Raw genomic sequence first — 21,996 nt, 5'->3', positions numbered from 1 at the left:
AGAAAGACACCCACATGCACTTGAGCCTCATTTGCCGCACTCTTTTGAAAGATAGGTAACCAGTCGTCTGTAAAGGATCAATATAGTTGGGGTGCAGATACAGGCCTTCCCCTAGTGAAACACTTGCATCAATATTAGTGAGAGACCAAGTACACATCTTAAGCATTCCTGTGCTTTCTGTCCACTTGTCAGGTGAAGTTGCCAGGTATGACTGTCCATCAGCCAGGAGATGAACCCCCACCCGTGAGGCAGTGACTCAAGGTGCAAGGGAGTCCGGCAAGAAGTGTGGCGCACCCGAGTTGCTGCCACTGCTTTTTGGATCACCCAGCACGGTACGGCTTCTCCTGCCCCAAGACGTGTCGTGAATTTCAGGTTTCCTGGGACTGCCTGAGTGGTTGTACGTATAGAGGGACCGTTCCTCTTGCTGAGAAGCCTGAGGGCTCTGAGTTCCCCTGGCTGCTGGAGGACTCTCGGGTCACTGGCTCCTCCTGGGAGCAGCCCTTGCTGCCGTGAGGAGGTGGGCAGCAAGCCAGCACGTGCTCGGATCGATGATGACACCCTCACATGCATTCCTTGGAAAATCTGAACAAAATGAGTGAGAACTCACTACCGTCTCCTCATCGAAACTGAGGTCCAGCACGTTGCCTCCCTTGGGGTTGAGGGTGGGACTGGTTAGCAGTGAGGGCGTCTCCGACTGTGTCACACACACGCATGGAGGAGCCAGGTCACCACCATTTGCGAGGCTCCCGTCTGAGGGTGGGGCCATGTACAGATATTCTAGCGGCCCCCTTGGAATACAAGGTCCATGTAAAGGCACTGAGGAGCATAGAGCCATCTGGCTTGTCCAGTGGTGGTAGGTGTCGCAGTAGATCCTAGCCTCAAGACAGTTGACGTCTTAGCTTGGAAAGGTGCATTTTGTCCTGATTCCTGCTGCAGATGCACTAATTGGGGCTCTGGTGATGTCGATTCTAAAGCAATGAAGCTTCTGTGGTTTGTGATTGGAGCCCCAGGTCAGATCTGAGGCCCTCGCCGTTGCATCCCTTTGGGTTGCTGAGATTCCTGAGTGCCATGTGGGCTGCAGTGGCTGCAGAGACCTGGGGGAATGGTGGCAGTTGTGAAAGTTAATAGGCCCATTTCTGCCCTTGGCAGTGCCTGAATTGCAACTCCTGTCACATGCTTGAGTCTTGGAGGTCGCCATGGACTATGCTGTGGTCCTAGGCCTGCATTCCTCCTGCAGGTTGGCCAGAGGCCCAGAGAAGAATGTTTGTGCAGGTGAGGAAAAGTGCAGTGTGATTTACTGGGACAGTATGTCCGCTGAGGCTTGCAGGCACTGTTGTTCTGTTTTCAGTAATACAGTGGGGTCCTTTTGGAGCTGCCATCAGCTGGGTACAGAGGACAGGGCATTGCTTGTCCTTAGGGGGCTGGGTGAAAGGTGACCTTTGTGGCCTTGTTGTCCCACTGCCAGTAGAAGGACTCTCAAAGGGCATCTTTGGTGCCTTGAAGAGTTGCAATAAAGAGGCCAAGGAACCAGCCCAGTGGGTAGTTACGTGGTGTACACACATGCCCCTTGGCCGCCATTTGTCCCTTCGGCCTGGAATTATCAAGATTCCCTAAGGTTGGGGCCAGCCGGCCAGCCCTGATAGCACCCATGTGTTTGCCCCCCTGGCAGTGAGGCATCAACCTTTGAGGACCACCACAGTTGTGATAGACATTGCTCATTGGTTGGCATACCAAGGCTGCCTCAGTGTAGGAGACAACAGCTCCCATGGCACTATGGCAGAGACCTGGCACATCCACGGTCTTCCCTGGCAGGTCTTCTGAAGTCTTCCTGAAAGCATCCCTGGTGATCTGTGAGCCCTTGGTCGTGTTGCCCGCCTTCTTCCTGTGGGTCTTGCTGGATGCTCATTGTCCCTGTGAGCCGAGGCCCTGGAGGCTTCAGATTTAGGTGAGTCGCCCTTTGTTGCATAATGAATTCAATTTGGACCAAGCCCTGCATTATGAGAGCTTTCTCTAGGGTGTGGTCAGTACCCAGGGCCCTGCAGGCTGTAGATTTGAGGATAATCTGGCCAGGAAAGGAATCCCGTTTCTGTGGGAGTGACCCCTGGTTCCTGGTACCTGAGGATGACCAGGTTCCATCTTGCAGTTTCCGGGGGAGGCTGGACTTTGATTGGGGCTGACTGGCAGGCAGATACGCATGCCCTGAATTCTTTTCCTATTGGAGGGTGCAGTGGGCCATATCTGCCCTAGTGCCAAGTTCTCCTTACTGTGCAGTTGTCTGGGAAAATTTTCTTGTTAGGTAGGAGGTGGGACTTGTGACAAGGACCCCTGAGCTATAGTAGTAGCTCACGTAGTCTCAGGGTATGTGGCATTCACACAGATTCTCCGCAAAGGTGACCCTGGGCAGTCAGGTCTCTGCGTTGGTCAGAGATCATGGTTCATGGAGATTGGGAGCCTAGAGCCTATGTCAACAGCCCCTCAGTGAAATTTTGCATGGATCTTGTGGAAGATGCCAAGTGTCATCCCATTTCGTGGGATGGTGGGAGGTCAGGACTCCATGGAGGTGGCACGCATGTTCATACTGCAGGGCCTTTGCATGCGGTCTCTGAGACTTGGATACCCAGACAGATTTCCAGACACACACCCAAAATGCTGAGAATGCATTTTTATTGGTACACCAGAATGCAGGCACTCAAGCTCACATCGAATCCCGTGCTACCCTTGCACGCTTGGTCAGAAAGACACCCACATGCACTTGAGCCTCATTTGCCGCACTCTTTTGAAAGATAGGTAACCAGTCGTCTGTAAAGGATCAATATAGTTGGGGTGCAGATACAGGCCTTCCCCTAGTGAAACACTTGCATCAATATTAGTGAGAGACCAAGTACACATCTTAAGCATTCCTGTGCTTTCTGTCCACTTGTCAGGTGAAGTTGCCAGGTATGACTGTCCATCAGCCAGGAGATGAACCCCCACCCGTGAGGCAGTGACTCAAGGTGCAAGGGAGTCCGGCAAGAAGTGTGGCGCACCCGAGTTGCTGCCACTGCTTTTTGGATCACCCAGCACGGTACGGCTTCTCCTGCCCCAAGACGTGTCGTGAATTTCAGGTTTCCTGGGACTGCCTGAGTGGTTGTACGTATAGAGGGACCGTTCCTCTTGCTGAGAAGCCTGAGGGCTCTGAGTTCCCCTGGCTGCTGGAGGACTCTCGGGTCACTGGCTCCTCCTGGGAGCAGCCCTTGCTGCTGTGAGGAGGTGGGCAGCAAGCCAGCACGTGCTCGGATCGATGATGACACCCTCACATGCATTCCTTGGAAAATCTGAACAAAATGAGTGAGAACTCACTACCGTCTCCTCATCGAAACTGAGGTCCAGCACGTTGCCTCCCTTGGGGTTGAGGGTGGGACTGGTTAGCAGTGAGGGCGTCTCCGACTGTGTCACACACACGCATGGAGGAGCCAGGTCACCACCATTTGCAAGGCTCCCGTCTGAGGGTGGGGCCATGTACAGATATTCTAGCGGCCCCCTTGGAATACAAGGTCCATGTAAAGGCACTGAGGAGCATAGAGCCATCTGGCTTGTCCAGTGGTGGTAGGTGTCGCAGTAGATCCTAGCCTCAAGACAGTTGACGTCTTAGCTTGGAAAGGTGCATTTTGTCCTGATTCCTGCTGCAGATGCACTAATTGGGGCTCTGGTGATGTCGATTCTAAAGCAATGAAGCTTCTGTGGTTTGTGATTGGAGCCCCAGGTCAGATCTGAGGCCCTCGCCGTTGCATCCCTTTGGGTTGCTGAGATTCCTGAGTGCCATGTGGGCTGCAGTGGCTGCAGAGACCTGGGGGAATGGTGGCAGTTGTGAAAGTTAATAGGCCCATTTCTGCCCTTGGCAGTGCCTGAATTGCAACTCCTGTCACATGCTTGAGTCTTGGAGGTCGCCATGGACTATGCTGTGGTCCTAGGCCTGCATTCCTCCTGCAGGTTGGCCAGAGGCCCAGAGAAGAATGTTTGTGCAGGTGAGGAAAAGTGCAGTGTGATTTACTGGGACAGTATGTCCGCTGAGGCTTGCAGGCACTGTTGTTCTGTTTTCAGTAATACAGTGGGGTCCTTTTGGAGCTGCCATCAGCTGGGTACAGAGGACAGGGCATTGCTTGTCCTTAGGGGGCTGGGTGAAAGGTGACCTTTGTGGCCTTGTTGTCCCACTGCCAGTAGAAGGACTCTCAAAGGGCATCTTTGGTGCCTTGAAGAGTTGCAATAAAGAGGCCAAGGAACCAGCCCAGTGGGTAGTTACGTGGTGTACACACATGCCCCTTGGCCGCCATTTGTCCCTTCGGCCTGGAATTATCAAGATTCCCTAAGGTTGGGGCCAGCCGGCCAGCCCTGATAGCACCCATGTGTTTGCCCCCCTGGCAGTGAGGCATCAACCTTTGAGGACCACCACAGTTGTGATAGACATTGCTCATTGGTTGGCATACCAAGGCTGCCTCAGTGTAGGAGACAACAGCTCCCATGGCACTATGGCAGAGACCTGGCACATCCACGGTCTTCCCTGGCAGGTCTTCTGAAGTCTTCCTGAAAGCATCCCTGGTGATCTGTGAGCCCTTGGTCGTGTTGCCCGCCTTCTTCCTGTGGGTCTTGCTGGATGCTCATTGTCCCTGTGAGCCGAGGCCCTGGAGGCTTCAGATTTAGGTGAGTCGCCCTTTGTTGCATAATGAATTCAATTTGGACCAAGCCCTGCATTATGAGAGCTTTCTCTAGGGTGTGGTCAGTACCCAGGGCCCTGCAGGCTGTAGATTTGAGGATAATCTGGCCAGGAAAGGAATCCCGTTTCTGTGGGAGTGACCCCTGGTTCCTGGTACCTGAGGATGACCAGGTTCCATCTTGCAGTTTCCGGGGGAGGCTAGACTTTGATTGGGGCTGACTGGCAGGCAGATACGCATGCCCTGAATTCTTTTCCTATTGGAGGGCGCAGTGGGCCATATCTGCCCTAGTGCCAAGTTCTCCTTACTGTGCAGTTGTCTGGGAAAATTTTCTTGTTAGGTAGGAGGTGGGACTTGTGACAAGGACCCCTGAGCTATAGTAGTAGCTCACGTAGTCTCAGGGTATGTGGCATTCACACAGATTCTCCGCAAAGGTGACCCTGGGCAGTCAGGTCTCTGCGTTGGTCAGAGATCATGGTTCATGGAGATTGGGAGCCTAGAGCCTACGTCAACAGCCCCTCAGTGAAATTTTGCATGGATCTTGTGGAAGATGCCAAGTGTCATCCCATTTCGTGGGATGGTGGGAGGTCAGGACTCCATGGAGGTGGCACGCATGTTCATACTGCAGGGCCTTTGCATGCGGTCTCTGAGACTTGGATACCCAGACAGATTTCCAGACACACACCCAAAATGCTGAGAATGCATTTTTATTGGTACACCAGAATGCAGGCACTCAAGCTCACATCGAATCCCGTGCTACCCTTGCACGCTTGGTCAGAAAGACACCCACATGCACTTGAGCCTCATTTGCCGCACTCTTTTGAAAGATAGGTAACCAGTCGTCTGTAAAGGATCAATATAGTTGGGGTGCAGATACAGGCCTTCCCCTAGTGAAACACTTGCATCAATATTAGTGAGAGACCAAGTACACATCTTAAGCATTCCTGTGCTTTCTGTCCACTTGTCAGGTGAAGTTGCCAGGTATGACTGTCCATCAGCCAGGAGATGAACCCCCACCCGTGAGGCAGTGACTCAAGGTGCAAGGGAGTCCGGCAAGAAGTGTGGCGCACCCGAGTTGCTGCCACTGCTTTTTGGATCACCCAGCACGGTACGGCTTCTCCTGCCCCAAGACGTGTCGTGAATTTCAGGTTTCCTGGGACTGCCTGAGTGGTTGTACGTATAGAGGGACCGTTCCTCTTGCTGAGAAGCCTGAGGGCTCTGAGTTCCCCTGGCTGCTGGAGGACTCTCGGGTCACTGGCTCCTCCTGGGAGCAGCCCTTGCTGCCGTGAGGAGGTGGGCAGCAAGCCAGCACGTGCTCGGATCGATGATGACACCCTCACATGCATTCCTTGGAAAATCTGAACAAAATGAGTGAGAACTCACTACCGTCTCCTCATCGAAACTGAGGTCCAGCACGTTGCCTCCCTTGGGGTTGAGGGTGGGACTGGTTAGCAGTGAGGGCGTCTCCGACTGTGTCACACACACGCATGGAGGAGCCAGGTCACCACCATTTGCGAGGCTCCCGTCTGAGGGTGGGGCCATGTACAGATATTCTAGCGGCCCCCTTGGAATACAAGGTCCATGTAAAGGCACTGAGGAGCATAGAGCCATCTGGCTTGTCCAGTGGTGGTAGGTGTCGCAGTAGATCCTAGCCTCAAGACAGTTGACGTCTTAGCTTGGAAAGGTGCATTTTGTCCTGATTCCTGCTGCAGATGCACTAATTGGGGCTCTGGTGATGTCGATTCTAAAGCAATGAAGCTTCTGTGGTTTGTGATTGGAGCCCCAGGTCAGATCTGAGGCCCTCGCCGTTGCATCCCTTTGGGTTGCTGAGATTCCTGAGTGCCATGTGGGCTGCAGTGGCTGCAGAGACCTGGGGGAATGGTGGCAGTTGTGAAAGTTAATAGGCCCATTTCTGCCCTTGGCAGTGCCTGAATTGCAACTCCTGTCACATGCTTGAGTCTTGGAGGTCGCCATGGACTATGCTGTGGTCCTAGGCCTGCATTCCTCCTGCAGGTTGGCCAGAGGCCCAGAGAAGAATGTTTGTGCAGGTGAGGAAAAGTGCAGTGTGATTTACTGGGACAGTATGTCCGCTGAGGCTTGCAGGCACTGTTGTTCTGTTTTCAGTAATACAGTGGGGTCCTTTTGGAGCTGCCATCAGCTGGGTACAGAGGACAGGGCATTGCTTGTCCTTAGGGGGCTGGGTGAAAGGTGACCTTTGTGGCCTTGTTGTCCCACTGCCAGTAGAAGGACTCTCAAAGGGCATCTTTGGTGCCTTGAAGAGTTGCAATAAAGAGGCCAAGGAACCAGCCCAGTGGGTAGTTACGTGGTGTACACACATGCCCCTTGGCCGCCATTTGTCCCTTCGGCCTGGAATTATCAAGATTCCCTAAGGTTGGGGCCAGCCGGCCAGCCCTGATAGCACCCATGTGTTTGCCCCCCTGGCAGTGAGGCATCAACCTTTGAGGACCACCACAGTTGTGATAGACATTGCTCATTGGTTGGCATACCAAGGCTGCCTCAGTGTAGGAGACAACAGCTCCCATGGCACTATGGCAGAGACCTGGCACATCCACGGTCTTCCCTGGCAGGTCTTCTGAAGTCTTCCTGAAAGCATCCCTGGTGATCTGTGAGCCCTTGGTCGTGTTGCCCGCCTTCTTCCTGTGGGTCTTGCTGGATGCTCATTGTCCCTGTGAGCCGAGGCCCTGGAGGCTTCAGATTTAGGTGAGTCGCCCTTTGTTGCATAATGAATTCAATTTGGACCAAGCCCTGCATTATGAGAGCTTTCTCTAGGGTGTGGTCAGTACCCAGGGCCCTGCAGGCTGTAGATTTGAGGATAATCTGGCCAGGAAAGGAATCCCGTTTCTGTGGGAGTGACCCCTGGTTCCTGGTACCTGAGGATGACCAGGTTCCATCTTGCAGTTTCCGGGGGAGGCTGGACTTTGATTGGGGCTGACTGGCAGGCAGATACGCATGCCCTGAATTCTTTTCCTATTGGAGGGCGCAGTGGGCCATATCTGCCCTAGTGCCAAGTTCTCCTTACTGTGCAGTTGTCTGGGAAAATTTTCTTGTTAGGTAGGAGGTGGGACTTGTGACAAGGACCCCTGAGCTATAGTAGTAGCTCACGTAGTCTCAGGGTATGTGGCATTCACACAGATTCTCCGCAAAGGTGACCCTGGGCAGTCAGGTCTCTGCGTTGGTCAGAGATCATGGTTCATGGAGATTGGGAGCCTAGAGCCTACGTCAACAGCCCCTCAGTGAAATTTTGCATGGATCTTGTGGAAGATGCCAAGTGTCATCCCATTTCGTGGGATGGTGGGAGGTCAGGACTCCATGGAGGTGGCACGCATGTTCATACTGCAGGGCCTTTGCATGCGGTCTCTGAGACTTGGATACCCAGACAGATTTCCAGACACACACCCAAAATGCTGAGAATGCATTTTTATTGGTACACCAGAATGCAGGCACTCAAGCTCACATCGAATCCCGTGCTACCCTTGCACGCTTGGTCAGAAAGACACCCACATGCACTTGAGCCTCATTTGCCGCACTCTTTTGAAAGATAGGTAACCAGTCGTCTGTAAAGGATCAATATAGTTGGGGTGCAGATACAGGCCTTCCCCTAGTGAAACACTTGCATCAATATTAGTGAGAGACCAAGTACACATCTTAAGCATTCCTGTGCTTTCTGTCCACTTGTCAGGTGAAGTTGCCAGGTATGACTGTCCATCAGCCAGGAGATGAACCCCCACCCGTGAGGCAGTGACTCAAGGTGCAAGGGAGTCCGGCAAGAAGTGTGGCGCACCCGAGTTGCTGCCACTGCTTTTTGGATCACCCAGCACGGTACGGCTTCTCCTGCCCCAAGACGTGTCGTGAATTTCAGGTTTCCTGGGACTGCCTGAGTGGTTGTACGTATAGAGGGACCGTTCCTCTTGCTGAGAAGCCTGAGGGCTCTGAGTTCCCCTGGCTGCTGGAGGACTCTCGGGTCACTGGCTCCTCCTGGGAGCAGCCCTTGCTGCCGTGAGGAGGTGGGCAGCAAGCCAGCACGTGCTCGGATCGATGATGACACCCTCACATGCATTCCTTGGAAAATCTGAACAAAATGAGTGAGAACTCACTACCGTCTCCTCATCGAAACTGAGGTCCAGCACGTTGCCTCCCTTGGGGTTGAGGGTGGGACTGGTTAGCAGTGAGGGCGTCTCCGACTGTGTCACACACACGCATGGAGGAGCCAGGTCACCACCATTTGCGAGGCTCCCGTCTGAGGGTGGGGCCATGTACAGATATTCTAGCGGCCCCCTTGGAATACAAGGTCCATGTAAAGGCACTGAGGAGCATAGAGCCATCTGGCTTGTCCAGTGGTGGTAGGTGTCGCAGTAGATCCTAGCCTCAAGACAGTTGACGTCTTAGCTTGGAAAGGTGCATTTTGTCCTGATTCCTGCTGCAGATGCACTAATTGGGGCTCTGGTGATGTCGATTCTAAAGCAATGAAGCTTCTGTGGTTTGTGATTGGAGCCCCAGGTCAGATCTGAGGCCCTCGCCGTTGCATCCCTTTGGGTTGCTGAGATTCCTGAGTGCCATGTGGGCTGCAGTGGCTGCAGAGACCTGGGGGAATGGTGGCAGTTGTGAAAGTTAATAGGCCCATTTCTGCCCTTGGCAGTGCCTGAATTGCAACTCCTGTCACATGCTTGAGTCTTGGAGGTCGCCATGGACTATGCTGTGGTCCTAGGCCTGCATTCCTCCTGCAGGTTGGCCAGAGGCCCAGAGAAGAATGTTTGTGCAGGTGAGGAAAAGTGCAGTGTGATTTACTGGGACAGTATGTCCGCTGAGGCTTGCAGGCACTGTTGTTCTGTTTTCAGTAATACAGTGGGGTCCTTTTGGAGCTGCCATCAGCTGGGTACAGAGGACAGGGCATTGCTTGTCCTTAGGGGGCTGGGTGAAAGGTGACCTTTGTGGCCTTGTTGTCCCACTGCCAGTAGAAGGACTCTCAAAGGGCATCTTTGGTGCCTTGAAGAGTTGCAATAAAGAGGCCAAGGAACCAGCCCAGTGGGTAGTTACGTGGTGTACACACATGCCCCTTGGCCGCCATTTGTCCCTTCGGCCTGGAATTATCAAGATTCCCTAAGGTTGGGGCCAGCCGGCCAGCCCTGATAGCACCCATGTGTTTGCCCCCCGGCAGTGAGGCATCAACCTTTGAGGACCACCACAGTTGTGATAGACATTGCTCATTGGTTGGCATACCAAGGCTGCCTCAGTGTAGGAGACAACAGCTCCCATGGCACTATGGCAGAGACCTGGCACATCCACGGTCTTCCCTGGCAGGTCTTCTGAAGTCTTCCTGAAAGCATCCCTGGTGATCTGTGAGCCCTTGGTCGTGTTGCCCGCCTTCTTCCTGTGGGTCTTGCTGGATGCTCATTGTCCCTGTGAGCCGAGGCCCTGGAGGCTTCAGATTTAGGTGAGTCGCCCTTTGTTGCATAATGAATTCAATTTGGACCAAGCCCTGCATTATGAGAGCTTTCTCTAGGGTGTGGTCAGTACCCAGGGCCCTGCAGGCTGTAGATTTGAGGATAATCTGGCCAGGAAAGGAATCCCGTTTCTGTGGGAGTGACCCCTGGTTCCTGGTACCTGAGGATGACCAGGTTCCATCTTGCAGTTTCCAGGGGAGGCTGGACTTTGATTGGGGCTGACTGGCAGGCAGATACGCATGCCCTGAATTCTTTTCCTATTGGAGGGCGCAGTGGGCCATATCTGCCCTAGTGCCAAGTTCTCCTTACTGTGCAGTTGTCTGGGAAAATTTTCTTGTTAGGTAGGAGGTGGGACTTGTGACAAGGACCCCTGAGCTATAGTAGTAGCTCACGTAGTCTCAGGGTATGTGGCATTCACACAGATTCTCCGCAAAGGTGACCCTGGGCAGTCAGGTCTCTGCGTTGGTCAGAGATCATGGTTCATGGAGATTGGGAGCCTAGAGCCTACGTCAACAGCCCCTCAGTGAAATTTTGCATGGATCTTGTGGAAGATGCCAAGTGTCATCCCATTTCGTGGGATGGTGGGAGGTCAGGACTCCATGGAGGTGGCACGCATGTTCATACTGCAGGGCCTTTGCATGCGGTCTCTGAGACTTGGATACCCAGACAGATTTCCAGACACACACCCAAAATGCTGAGAATGCATTTTTATTGGTACACCAGAATGCAGGCACTCAAGCTCACATCGAATCCCGTGCTACCCTTGCACGCTTGGTCAGAAAGACACCCACATGCACTTGAGCCTCATTTGCCGCACTCTTTTGAAAGATAGGTAACCAGTCGTCTGTAAAGGATCAATATAGTTGGGGTGCAGATACAGGCCTTCCCCTAGTGAAACACTTGCATCAATATTAGTGAGAGACCAAGTACACATCTTAAGCATTCCTGTGCTTTCTGTCCACTTGTCAGGTGAAGTTGCCAGGTATGACTGTCCATCAGCCAGGAGATGAACCCCCACCCGTGAGGCAGTGACTCAAGGTGCAAGGGAGTCCGGCAAGAAGTGTGGCGCACCCGAGTTGCTGCCACTGCTTTTTGGATCACCCAGCACGGTACGGCTTCTCCTGCCCCAAGACGTGTCGTGAATTTCAGGTTTCCTGGGACTGCCTGAGTGGTTGTACGTATAGAGGGACCGTTCCTCTTGCTGAGAAGCCTGAGGGCTCTGAGTTCCCCTGGCTGCTGGAGGACTCTCGGGTCACTGGCTCCTCCTGGGAGCAGCCCTTGCTGCCGTGAGGAGGTGGGCAGCAAGCCAGCACGTGCTCGGATCGATGATGACACCCTCACATGCATTCCTTGGAAAATCTGAACAAAATGAGTGAGAACTCACTACCGTCTCCTCATCGAAACTGAGGTCCAGCACGTTGCCTCCCTTGGGGTTGAGGGTGGGACTGGTTAGCAGTGAGGGCGTCTCCGACTGTGTCACACACACGCATGGAGGAGCCAGGTCACCACCATTTGCGAGGCTCCCGTCTGAGGGTGGGGCCATGTACAGATATTCTAGCGGCCCCCTTGGAATACAAGGTCCATGTAAAGGCACTGAGGAGCATAGAGCCATCTGGCTTGTCCAGTGGTGGTAGGTGTCGCAGTAGATCCTAGCCTCAAGACAGTTGACGTCTTAGCTTGGAAAGGTGCATTTTGTCCTGATTCCTGCTGCAGATGCACTAATTGGGGCTCTGGTGATGTCGATTCTAAAGCAATGAAGCTTCTGTGGTTTGTGATTGGAGCCCCAGGTCAGATCTGAGGCCCTCGCCGTTGCATCCCTTTGGGTTGCTGAGATTCCTGAGTGCCATGTGGGCTGCAGTGGCTGCAGAGACCTGGGGGAATGGTGGCAGTTGTGAAAGTTAATAGGCCCGTTTCTGCCCTTGGCAGTGCCTGAATTGCAACTCCTGTCACATGCTTGAGTCTTGGAGGTCGCCATGGACTATGCTGTGGTCCTAGGCCTGCATTCCTCCTGCAGGTTGGCCAGAGGCCCAGAGAAGAATGTTTGTGCAGGTGAGGAAAAGTGCAGTGTGATTTACTGGGACAGTATGTCCGCTGAGGCTTGCAGGCACTGTTGTTCTGTTTTCAGTAATACAGTGGGGTCCTTTTGGAGCTGCCATCAGCTGGGTACAGAGGACAGGGCATTGCTTGTCCTTAGGGGGCTGGGTGAAAGGTGACCTTTGTGGCCTTGTTGTCCCACTGCCAGTAGAAGGACTCTCAAAGGGCATCTTTGGTGCCTTGAAGAGTTGCAATAAAGAGGCCAAGGAACCAGCCCAGTGGGTAGTTACGTGGTGTACACACATGCCCCTTGGCCGCCATTTGTCCCTTCGGCCTGGAATTATCAAGATTCCCTAAGGTTGGGGCCAGCCGGCCAGCCCTGATGGCACCCATGTGTTTGCCCCCCTGGCAGTGAGGCATCAACCTTTGAGGACCACCACAGTTGTGATAGACATTGCTCATTGGTTGGCATACCAAGGCTGCCTCAGTGTAGGAGACAACAGCTCCCATGGCACTATGGCAGAGACCTGGCACATCCACGGTCTTCCCTGGCAGGTCTTCTGAAGTCTTCCTGAAAGCATCCCTGGTGATCTGTGAGCCCTTGGTCGTGTTGCCCGCCTTCTTCCTGTGGGTCTTGCTGGATGCTCATTGTCCCTGTGAGCCGAGGCCCTGGAGGCTTCAGATTTAGGTGAGTCGCCCTTTGTTGCATAATGAATTCAATTTGGACCAAGCCCTGCATTATGAGAGCTTTCTCTAGGGTGTGGTCAGTACCCAGGGCCCTGCAGGCTGTAGATTTGAGGATAATCTGGCCAGGAAAGGAATCCCGTTTCTGTGGGAGTGACCCCTGGTTCCTGGTACCTGAGGGTGACCAGGTTCCATCTTGCAGTTTCCGGGGGAGGCTGGACTTTGATTGGGGCTGACTGGCAGGCAGATACGCATGCCCTGAATTCTTTTCCTATTGGAGGGTGCAGTGGGCCATATCTGCCCTAGTGCCAAGTTCTCCTTACTGTGCAGTTGTCTGGGAAAATTTTCTTGTTAGGTAGGAGGTGGGACTTGTGACAAGGACCCCTGAGCTATAGTAGTAGCTCACGTAGTCTCAGGGTATGTGGCATTCACACAGATTCTCCGCAAAGGTGACCCTGGGCAGTCAGGTCTCTGCGTTGGTCAGAGATCATGGTTCATGGAGATTGGGAGCCTAGAGCCTATGTCAACAGCCCCTCAGTGAAATTTTGCATGGATCTTGTGGAAGATGCCAAGTGTCATCCCATTTCGTGGGATGGTGGGAGGTCAGGACTCCATGGAGGTGGCACGCATGTTCATACTGCAGGGCCTTTGCATGCGGTCTCTGAGACTTGGATACCCAGACAGATTTCCAGACACACACCCAAAATGCTGAGAATGCATTTTTATTGGTACACCAGAATGCAGGCACTCAAGCTCACATCAAATCCCGTGCTACCCTTGCACGCTTGGTCAGAAAGACACCCACATGCACTTGAGCCTCATTTGCCGCACTCTTTTGAAAGATAGGTAACCAGTCGTCTGTAAAGGATCAATATAGTTGGGGTGCAGATACAGGCCTTCCCCTAGTGAAACATTTGCATCAGTATTAGTGAGAGACCAAGTACACATCTTAAGCATTCCTGTGCTTTCTGTCCACTTGTCAGGTGAAGTTGCCAGGTATGACTGTCCATCAGCCAGGAGATGAACCCCCACCCGTGAGGCAGTGACTCAAGGTGCAAGGGAGTCCGGCAAGAAGTGTGGCGCACCCGAGTTGCTGCCACTGCTTTTTGGATCACCCAGCACGGTACGGCTTCTCCTGCCCCAAGACGTGTCGTGAATTTCAGGTTTCCTGGGACTGCCTGAGTGGTTGTACGTATAGAGGGACCGTTCCTCTTGCTGAGAAGCCTGAGGGCTCTGAGTTCCCCTGGCTGCTGGAGGACTCCCGGGTCACTGGCTCCTCCTGGGAGCAGCCCTTCCTGCCGTGAGGTGGTAGGCAGCAAGCCAGCACGTGCTCGGATCGATGCTGACACCCTCACATGCATTCCTTGGAAAATCTGAACAAAATGAGTGAGAACTCACTACCGTCTCCTCATCGAAACTGAGGTCCAGCACGTTGCCTCCCTTGGGGTTGAGGGTGGGACTGGTTAGCCGTGAGGGCATCTCCGACTGTGTCACACACACGCATGGAGCAGTCAGGTCACCACCATTTGCGAGGCTCCCGTCTAAGGGTGTGCCATGTACAGATGTTGGGGTGGCTCTTGGAATGTGAGGTCTGTGGTGAAGGGCACTGAGGAGCATAGAGGCATCCATCTTGTCCAGTGGTGGCAGGAGTCACAGTAGATCCTGGCCTCGGACAATTGAGCTTTTGGCTTAAAAATGTTCATGTCTTCCTGGTTACTGCTGCAAATGTGCTTGTTGGGTCAGTGGTGATGTGGAATCTGAAACAAGGATGCTTCTGTGGCTTCTGATTGGCGCCCCAGGTCAGATCTGAGGCCCTTGCCATTGCAGCCCTTTGTGTTGGTGAAATTCCTGAGTGCCCTGTGGGCTGCAGATTTTGCAGAGACCTAGGGGAAAGGTGGCAGTTGTGAAAGTTAATAGGCCTCATTTCTGCCCTTGGCAGTTCCTGAATTGTAACTGCTATCACAGTGCTTGAGTCTAGGAGGTTGCCATGAACTGTGAAGTGATCCCAGGCCTGAATTCCTCATGCAGGTTGACCAGAGGCCTAGAACAAAATGGTTTTGCAGGTAGGGAAATGTGCTGTGTGATTTCCTTGGACAATCTGTCCCCTGAGGCCGAAGGCACTGTTGTTTTGTTTTCAGTGATACATACTGTGGTCCTTTTAGAGTTGCCCTCAGTTGGGTACAGAGGAGGGAGGATTGCTTGTGTTTGGGAGGCTTGGTAATAGTGACCTTTGTGGCCTTGGTGGTCTGATGCCAGAAGAAGAACTCTTCATTTGTATCTTTGGTACCTTGAAAAGCAGCCCGTGAGTGGTAATGTGGTGTGCATACATTGCCTTGGCCCCCATTTGGCCCCTCAGCCTGGAATTTGCAAGGTGTGTGATTTCTCAAAATTTGGGGCCAGGTAGTCGGCCCTGATCCACCCAGGTGTTCACTGCTCCCCCCAGCAGTGAATTAGCAACTTTGAAGGCCCATGTTTGTGGTAGAGATTGGTCATTGGTTGGCATACCAAGGCTGCCTCAGTGTAGGCACCAGCAGCTCCTCTGGCACTATGGCGGGAGACCTGGCACATCCAAAGTCTTCTGCTGGCAGGTCTTCTGATGTCTTCCTGGAAGCCACCTTAGTGATCTGTGAGCACTTGGTGGTCTTGCATGGCAGATACAAGGTGTAGGGTGGAATGACGTGATGTCACCATAGTCAAAGCCCACCTTTTTCCTGTTGCTGGGTGCTGGTTGACTGTGTGAATAGAGCCCCTGGAGGCTTCCAATGTGGGTGAGTTTCTATTTGGGGCAGGAGTGTTCAATTTGGACCAAGCTCTGCTTTATGGGAGTTTTTCCCATAGGATGTGGTCAGTACCCAGGAGCCTGTACTGTGGGGATCTTAACCTATTCTGGCTGGGCAACGGGCCCTGTTTCTCTGGGAGTGACGCCTAGATGTTGGTACCTGAGGACGAGCGCCTCTTGTCTTTCACTTACCATTGGGTCCCTGGAGAGTGATTGGACTCACTGGGTAGGAAGAGGCTCATGCCTTGAATTCTTTTGCTCTTCAAGGGTATCGTGGGTCATCAGCCCCAGGGCCAAGTTCACCATACATTCGTCATTCTAATGGAAAATTTCCTTGCTCTAAGTAGAGCTGGGACTAGTGGGCAAGGACACCTGAGCTGAAATAGTTCCTGGTGTAGTCTCAAGCTCTGTGGCATTCACAGAGTTGCTGTGCAGCACGACCTTGCTTGGTCCGATTCCTATGCTTTGGTCAAAGGGAATGGTCATGGAGATAGGGGGCCCAGAGCTGATGTCAACAGCCCCTCTGTGAAATTTTGCATGAGGCTTGTGGAAGGTGCCAAGCATCTACTCCATTTTGTGGGAGGGTAGGAGGTCCACACTCTATATAGACGGCATGCCTGTTCAGACACCGAGGCCTTTGCGTGGGTCTCTGAGACATGGAGATAGCTGGAAGGAGTTCAAGGCCCATCCAAAATCCTAAGAGTGCATCCTTGTTGGTACGCCGGAACAGATGCACTCAACCCCACATCGCATGCCCTGCCATCCATGCACGCTGTCAGACAGACACCCACTCGCTCTTGAACCTACTTTGCTGCACTCATGCTCACTTATTTATCCAGTCCTAGGTAGGGAATCAATACATTTGGCTAAGCAGATAAAGGCCTTCCCCCAGGGAACGATGGGCATCAGCATTGTTCAGTGAGAACTTGGGTACACATCTGAAGTGTTCCTTTGCTTTCTCTCCACTTGTCAGGAGAAGTTCTCGGGTATGACTGTCTGTCATCCAGGGCAAGAAGCCATGCACATGAGACAGTACCTCGAGATGCAGGGGAGTCTGGCGAGAAGTTCACAGGCCCAGGTTCCTGCCACTGCTTTTTGGATCACTGAGGATGGCACCTTCTCTTACCACAAGATGTTTCATGGATGTAGGGTTTCCTGGGACTGCCTGAGTAGTTGTATGTATGGAGGGACCATTCTGCAGAGAAGTCTTAGACCTCTGAATTCCCCTGGCTCCTGAAGGACTCCTAGGTCACTGGCTCCTCCTGAGATTAGCTCTACCTGCCCTCCTGAGGTGGGCAGCAAGCCAGCGTGTGCTCGTATCTATGACACTCTCATATGCGTTCCTTGGGAACATCTGAACAAAATGAGTCAGAATTCACTACTATTTCCTCACCGACAGTGAATTCCAACACAGTGCCTCTCCTGGAGCTAAGTGTGCACTAATTAGCAGTAAGGGCTGCTTTTACTGTGTCACATACATGCATAGAGCAGGAGGATCACCAGGATCACCACTGTTTGCAAGGCTCCCTTCTGAGTGTGGGCTGTGTAAGATGTTCATGCGGTTTTCCTGAAGTGCAAGGTCTGAGGTCAATACCACTGAAGTTCACAGGAGATGTCTAGCCTGACCAGTGATGCTAGGAGTCAGAGTAGATCCTGGCCTAGGTCTGTTGAGCTCTTGGCTTGAAAATGTGCATTTTGTCCCAGTTCCTGCTGCAAGTGCGCTAGTTGGAGCTGTGTTGATGTGGAAGCCAAAGTGAGGAAGATTCTGTAGTTTCTTATTGGAGCCTCAGGTCAGATCTGAGGTCCTAGCTGTTGAGGCCCTTTGGGTTGGTGAGGTTTCTTGAGTGCCCTGTGGGCTGTAGCGTTTGCAGGAACCTAGTCAAATGGTGGCAGGGGTGAAAGGCAATAGGCCTCGTTTCTGCCCTTGGCAGTTCCTGTGTTGCATCTTCTGTCACATGCTTGTGTCTTAGAGGCTGCCATGGACTGTGCAGTGGTCCCAGCCTTGCATTCCTCCTGCAGGTTGGCCAGAGGCCTAGAGCAGAATGGTTGTGCAGGTGAGAAAAAGTACAGGATGATTTCCTGGGACTATCTGTCCGCTGAGGCTGCAGGCACTGTCTTTGTGTTTTCAGTGTTCCATACTGTGGTCCTTTTGGAGCTGCCCTTGGCTGGGTACAGAAGAGAGGGCATTTTGGTGCCTGGCAGGCTCGGTGATAGGTGACCTTTTTGGCCTTGGTGGCCCACTGCCAGAAGGACTCACAAAGCATATCTTTGGTGCCTTGAAGAATTCCACTTAGCGAGGCCTCACAACCAGCTAGTGTGGGCAGAAATGAGATCTTTGCACATATCTGTTTTTCCTTTGGGCCTGGTATTTGCTAGGTGTATGAGTTCCTAAAGATGGGAGCAGGTGGACCACCCAGATGGCACCCAGTTGTTTGCCACCCTGGCAGAGAAGTATCAACCTTGGAGTCCTGTGGTTTTTAGAGATTCGTCTTTGGTTGGCATACCAAGGCTTCCTCCATGATGTAGCAAGTGACTCCCCTGGCACTCTTGTGGGAAACTTCACACAACAAAGGTCTTTCCCTGGAAGTTCTTCTCAAGTCTTCCTGGAAGCAGGCTTGGTGTTCTGTGAACACTTGATGGTTTTGTGTAGCAGAGAAGGGATGCTGGGCAGAATGGCGTGATGTCACCATAATCAAAGACTGCCTTCTTCCTGTTGGTCTTCTGAGTACTAAATGTCCCTTTGTGAGCAGAAGACCTGGTGGCTTCTGATGTGGGTGAGTCACACTGGGGGTGGATGGAGGAGTTCAATTTGTAGGAGTTTTTCCTGGGTATGGTTGGTTCCCAGGGCCCTGCAGGCTGTGGATCTGAGCATTATCTGGCCGGCAAAGGGGCCCAGTTTCTGTGGGAGTGACCCCTGGATCCTGGTACCTGAGGAAGACCAGGTCCCATCTTGCACTTTCCAGTGGAGCCTCGGAGAGTGATTAGACTCACTGGGCAGGAAGAGGCTCATGCCCTGAATTATTTTGCCCTTTTAAGGAATGGTGGGCCATATCTGCCCCTGGGTCATGTTCCCAATACTTTTGACCTTCTTTGGGAAAGTTTCCTTGATCCAGGAGGAGGTGGGTCTTGTCACCATGGACACCTGAGCTGTAGTTTTAGCTGACATGTCTCATGGTACATGGCATTCACACAGTTGCTTTGCCAGGCGACCTTGGGCAGTCAGGTTTATGTTCATAGTGAGAGGGCATGGGTCGAAGAGATCATGAGCCCATGCCCTATTTCAACAGCCCCTCAGGATGAAATTTTGCATGGAGCTTGTGGACAGTGGCAGGCATCATCTGCCATTTTGTTGGACAGCAGAAAGTCAGGTTTCTGTGGTGAAGGCACACGTGTTAAGACACCAAGGCCTTTGGAGTGGGACTCTGAGTCCTGGAAACACCTGGAAGGAGTTTCAGAGGCACACCCAGAGTCTTGAGGCACATCCTTCTTGGTACACTGGAACACACACACACAGACCCATATCAAATCCCCTGCCACACACACATACTCAGACAGACAGACACCGATAGGAACTTTAAGATAATTTCCTACCTTTTTTGCTATAGATACGTATCCAGTCATACATGAGGGATCGAGGTAGTTCAGAAGCAGATGCAGGCTTTACCTCAGGGAACCATGGACACTGATATTATTCATTGAGAACCCGGGTGCACATTTGAAGCATGCTTGTGCTTTCCTTTGACTTGTCAGGAGAAGTTGCCAGGTATGACTGTAGCTTACAAGAATCCCTGCCTGTGATTCAGTGAATGGAGGTGCAAGAGAGTCCTGCAAGAAGTGTGGCAGAAACAGCTTGCAGTTTCTGCTTTTTGGATCACTAAGGATGGTACGCCTTCCTCTGCCCCAAGATGTGTCATGAATTTAGGGCTTCCTGGGATTGCCTGAGTACGTATAAGTGCAAATGGACTTTTCCTCTTGCCAAGAAGCCTGGGGGCTCTGAATTCTCCTAGCTCCTGGAGGACTCCCAGGTCATTGGCTCCTTCTTGGAGCAGCCCTGCCTGCCCTGCTGAGGTGTGCAGTGAAGCAGCACATACTCGGATCAATGATGACAACTTTCATATACATTCCTTGGAAAATCTGAACAAAATGAGTGAGAACTCACTACCATCTCCTCATCAATACTGAGCTCTAGCACGTTGCCTCCCATGAAGCTAGGGTTGGGGCTAGTTATCAATTAGGGCCAGCTTAGACTTGGTCACACACATGCATACAGTACCTGGGTCACCTCCATTTGGTTGTCTTCTTTCTTTGGGTGGCCCTTATAAATGAGTTCAGTTTGTCTCTGGCTTCAATAATCTAGCCTGTGATGTTCTCCTCTGTTATGATGTGTGTGCAGTTACCAGAGGTAATTGAAGCCATTTGAAGCATCTGAGCATATGATCTGCCATTGAGTTTCACTGACCCCCCTGCTGCCCATTGCCTGGTGCTCTGGAGAAAAGCCAAGTTTTTTCACTCATGATTCATACGGCAGATTTGGCCTCAGCTGGCTTCGATGTCATTTTTTTCTCCAGGAAGGCATGCTGCAGATTTTCTCCTGATATTAAGAGGAGATCAATGGTCAGAGCATCCAGCAGGTGGGCCAAGCCAATGGCCCTTCTTCTGACTGTTTCTTTGGTTGTTGTCTGAATGAGCACTGGTGTTGGGAGACTGAGCCTGGCAGATGCCTTAGAACATTTCCGAGGATGGAAATCCTGTGTCGATGGGAGGGAACTGCACGTTGCCCTGAGAGGGGGTGCAGATGCTGGGGCAGAGCAAAGCTTGGGGAGTGTGCAAATGCACCTCAAATGGTGGTGGAACCCATGGGTGGATGGGCAAGTGGATGTATCAGTGACTCAGTTAAGTTCCATGAAGTCTGTGTTGCCTTCAGTTAAGATTGGAGTGAGTGTGGGGAAGCACCATGGTGGCAGGTTCATAAGATTCATGGACCCTCCAACAGTTGGCCTCTCCCGTGATAGTTCCTTTGCAGCAGACCTCTGAAGCTGGGAGTGGTTTCCAGTCTGGTGTCATATCTTGTCCTGTCCAGGGTGTCAAGTATGAGGAAGATGGGATATTTTCTGTCCATCCTGCCTCGTTCTCCCCTTGTGTTTGGCGTGAAATTGTGCCTCAGGATATCCCATTGTCATTTGTAAATCCAGCCCACCTATCCTTGTCTGAGTTTAGGGGGTCTTCCTAGAAATCAGGGAGCAGGATCCTGTGGAAAAAGGGGAGTTGGCAGCCCATGTGAGTGGGCAGTTGTAGGGGCAGGAGAGGCTGTCTGGCGTGGGGCTCATTTTGTCATTTGGCCCCGCTGGTGCAGGGAGGCTGTGCTCTCCTGTGTTCCTGGCCTCTGGCCAGAGGTGTCATGTAGATTCATTCATCATGCCTCTTTGCTGGATTCTGTGATGGCATGGCTGATGGTGTCCAGATGGTCAGGGACAACCTGATTCTCATGTTGTGTCTGAGTTCATGGCAGTGATGTTACTGCCTTACAAAGAGAAAGTCAACATACAAGTGACCCGGTTGCTTTAAAGGGTGGAGCCCCAGCATCTCTACCCTTCAGAATGTCTGCAATGGCCTTTAGCTCTTTGTGCTGTTCAAGGAAGGTCTTCTAGCACGGCTGTTGGCTAGGAAGTCTGCACCCTCATGTGTCAACCAGGCTAAGTACAAGTGTCCATTGGGACCCCTTTGTTGCAGGGCTGAAAGAGCCTTTTTTCATGGATATACAGCCTGTCGGAAAAGGAACTTATTATCATGGAAGCCCTCAGGTAACTTTTATCCTTCCCTGTGCTGGCAAGTCCATTGTGAGCAGAATAGGTGCGAAGGGCAGTGGCTATTAGGCCAAGGGGGCTCAGTTCCCTCCAGGGTTCTTGGGGGACATCCTTAAGCTTTCAGTGGGAATGGCAAAAGAAGAGAAATTGTAGGACCTGAGACCAGGGAATTGGCAGATTGGTGCTATTTGTCCTGATTGGTATCCATGTGCAAATACATTCACATTTGGCTGTTGACACACCAGGCCGAGGTGCAGCAGTTGAATAGTAGATTCAAGAATGAGGGCAACTCTCCTGGAGGCCTTTCCTCTTTCCCCGTACACCTGTTGCTCTTCCTCATGCATGCATGTGTTTTCTCACCTCAAGCCAGATTGAGTTGCCCAGGATGGAAGACCATTGTCAACAGGGAACCCGTCACACATTCTGTGAATCCCAGCCTGGTGAGACAAGGAGCATGAGCCCCTGGGGGCCATTGCGCATGCAGCTCCATCTGTAAGATGGAATACCCATGGAGGTAAGTGGTCCTTATTTGAGGAAACCGAGTG

At 52.3% G+C, this 21,996-nt stretch overlaps 1 long non-coding RNA gene and 8 other non-coding genes across 12 annotated transcripts in view; all 9 read left to right on the top strand.

Moving 5' to 3' along the window:
• Positions 1-542: 542 nt before the first annotated feature.
• LOC147349900 (small nucleolar RNA SNORD116) lies at positions 543-635 on the top strand. The gene has a single exon (XR_015150661.1). It is a non-coding gene; the product is annotated as a small nucleolar RNA SNORD116 (small nucleolar RNA).
• A 2,639-nt stretch (positions 636-3,274) lies between these two features.
• On the top strand, positions 3,275-3,367 carry LOC147349899 (small nucleolar RNA SNORD116). Its single transcript, XR_015150659.1, has one exon. It is a non-coding gene; the product is annotated as a small nucleolar RNA SNORD116 (small nucleolar RNA).
• Positions 3,368-5,016: 1,649 nt separating this feature from the next.
• The window catches only part of LOC147349867 (uncharacterized), a 78,123-nt gene continuing 61,143 nt past the window's right edge, over positions 5,017-21,996 (top strand). Inside the window, exons 1-3 of one of the 4 annotated variants that reach the window (XR_015150183.1) lie at positions 5,017-13,991; positions 21,378-21,448; positions 21,822-21,965. This is a non-coding gene — a long non-coding RNA (uncharacterized LOC147349867). Of the gene's footprint in view, positions 13,992-21,377; positions 21,449-21,817; positions 21,966-21,996 lie in introns of all 4 variants that reach the window. The other 3 variants (XR_015150181.1, XR_015150184.1, XR_015150182.1) reach the window with 3 other exon arrangements.
• LOC147349898 (small nucleolar RNA SNORD116) lies at positions 6,007-6,099 on the top strand. The gene has a single exon (XR_015150658.1). It is a non-coding gene; the product is annotated as a small nucleolar RNA SNORD116 (small nucleolar RNA).
• On the top strand, positions 8,739-8,831 carry LOC147349897 (small nucleolar RNA SNORD116). The gene has a single exon (XR_015150657.1). It is a non-coding gene; the product is annotated as a small nucleolar RNA SNORD116 (small nucleolar RNA).
• LOC147349896 (small nucleolar RNA SNORD116) lies at positions 11,470-11,562 on the top strand. The gene has a single exon (XR_015150656.1). It is a non-coding gene; the product is annotated as a small nucleolar RNA SNORD116 (small nucleolar RNA).
• Positions 14,202-14,294, top strand: LOC147349895 (small nucleolar RNA SNORD116). The gene has a single exon (XR_015150725.1). It is a non-coding gene; the product is annotated as a small nucleolar RNA SNORD116 (small nucleolar RNA).
• On the top strand, positions 16,964-17,054 carry LOC147349894 (small nucleolar RNA SNORD116). Its single transcript, XR_015150734.1, has one exon. It is a non-coding gene; the product is annotated as a small nucleolar RNA SNORD116 (small nucleolar RNA).
• On the top strand, positions 19,741-19,834 carry LOC147349893 (small nucleolar RNA SNORD116). The gene has a single exon (XR_015150730.1). It is a non-coding gene; the product is annotated as a small nucleolar RNA SNORD116 (small nucleolar RNA).

This window comes from Bos grunniens, chromosome 21 (assembly GCF_055505025.1).
Source record: "Bos grunniens cultivar Pamir isolate PY7600 chromosome 21, Bosgru_T2T1.0, whole genome shotgun sequence".
Classification (NCBI taxonomy): Eukaryota; Metazoa; Chordata; class Mammalia; order Artiodactyla; family Bovidae; genus Bos; species Bos grunniens.
Note: the sequence above shows the minus strand (reverse complement) of the source record. Positions and strands in the feature narration are given on the sequence as shown.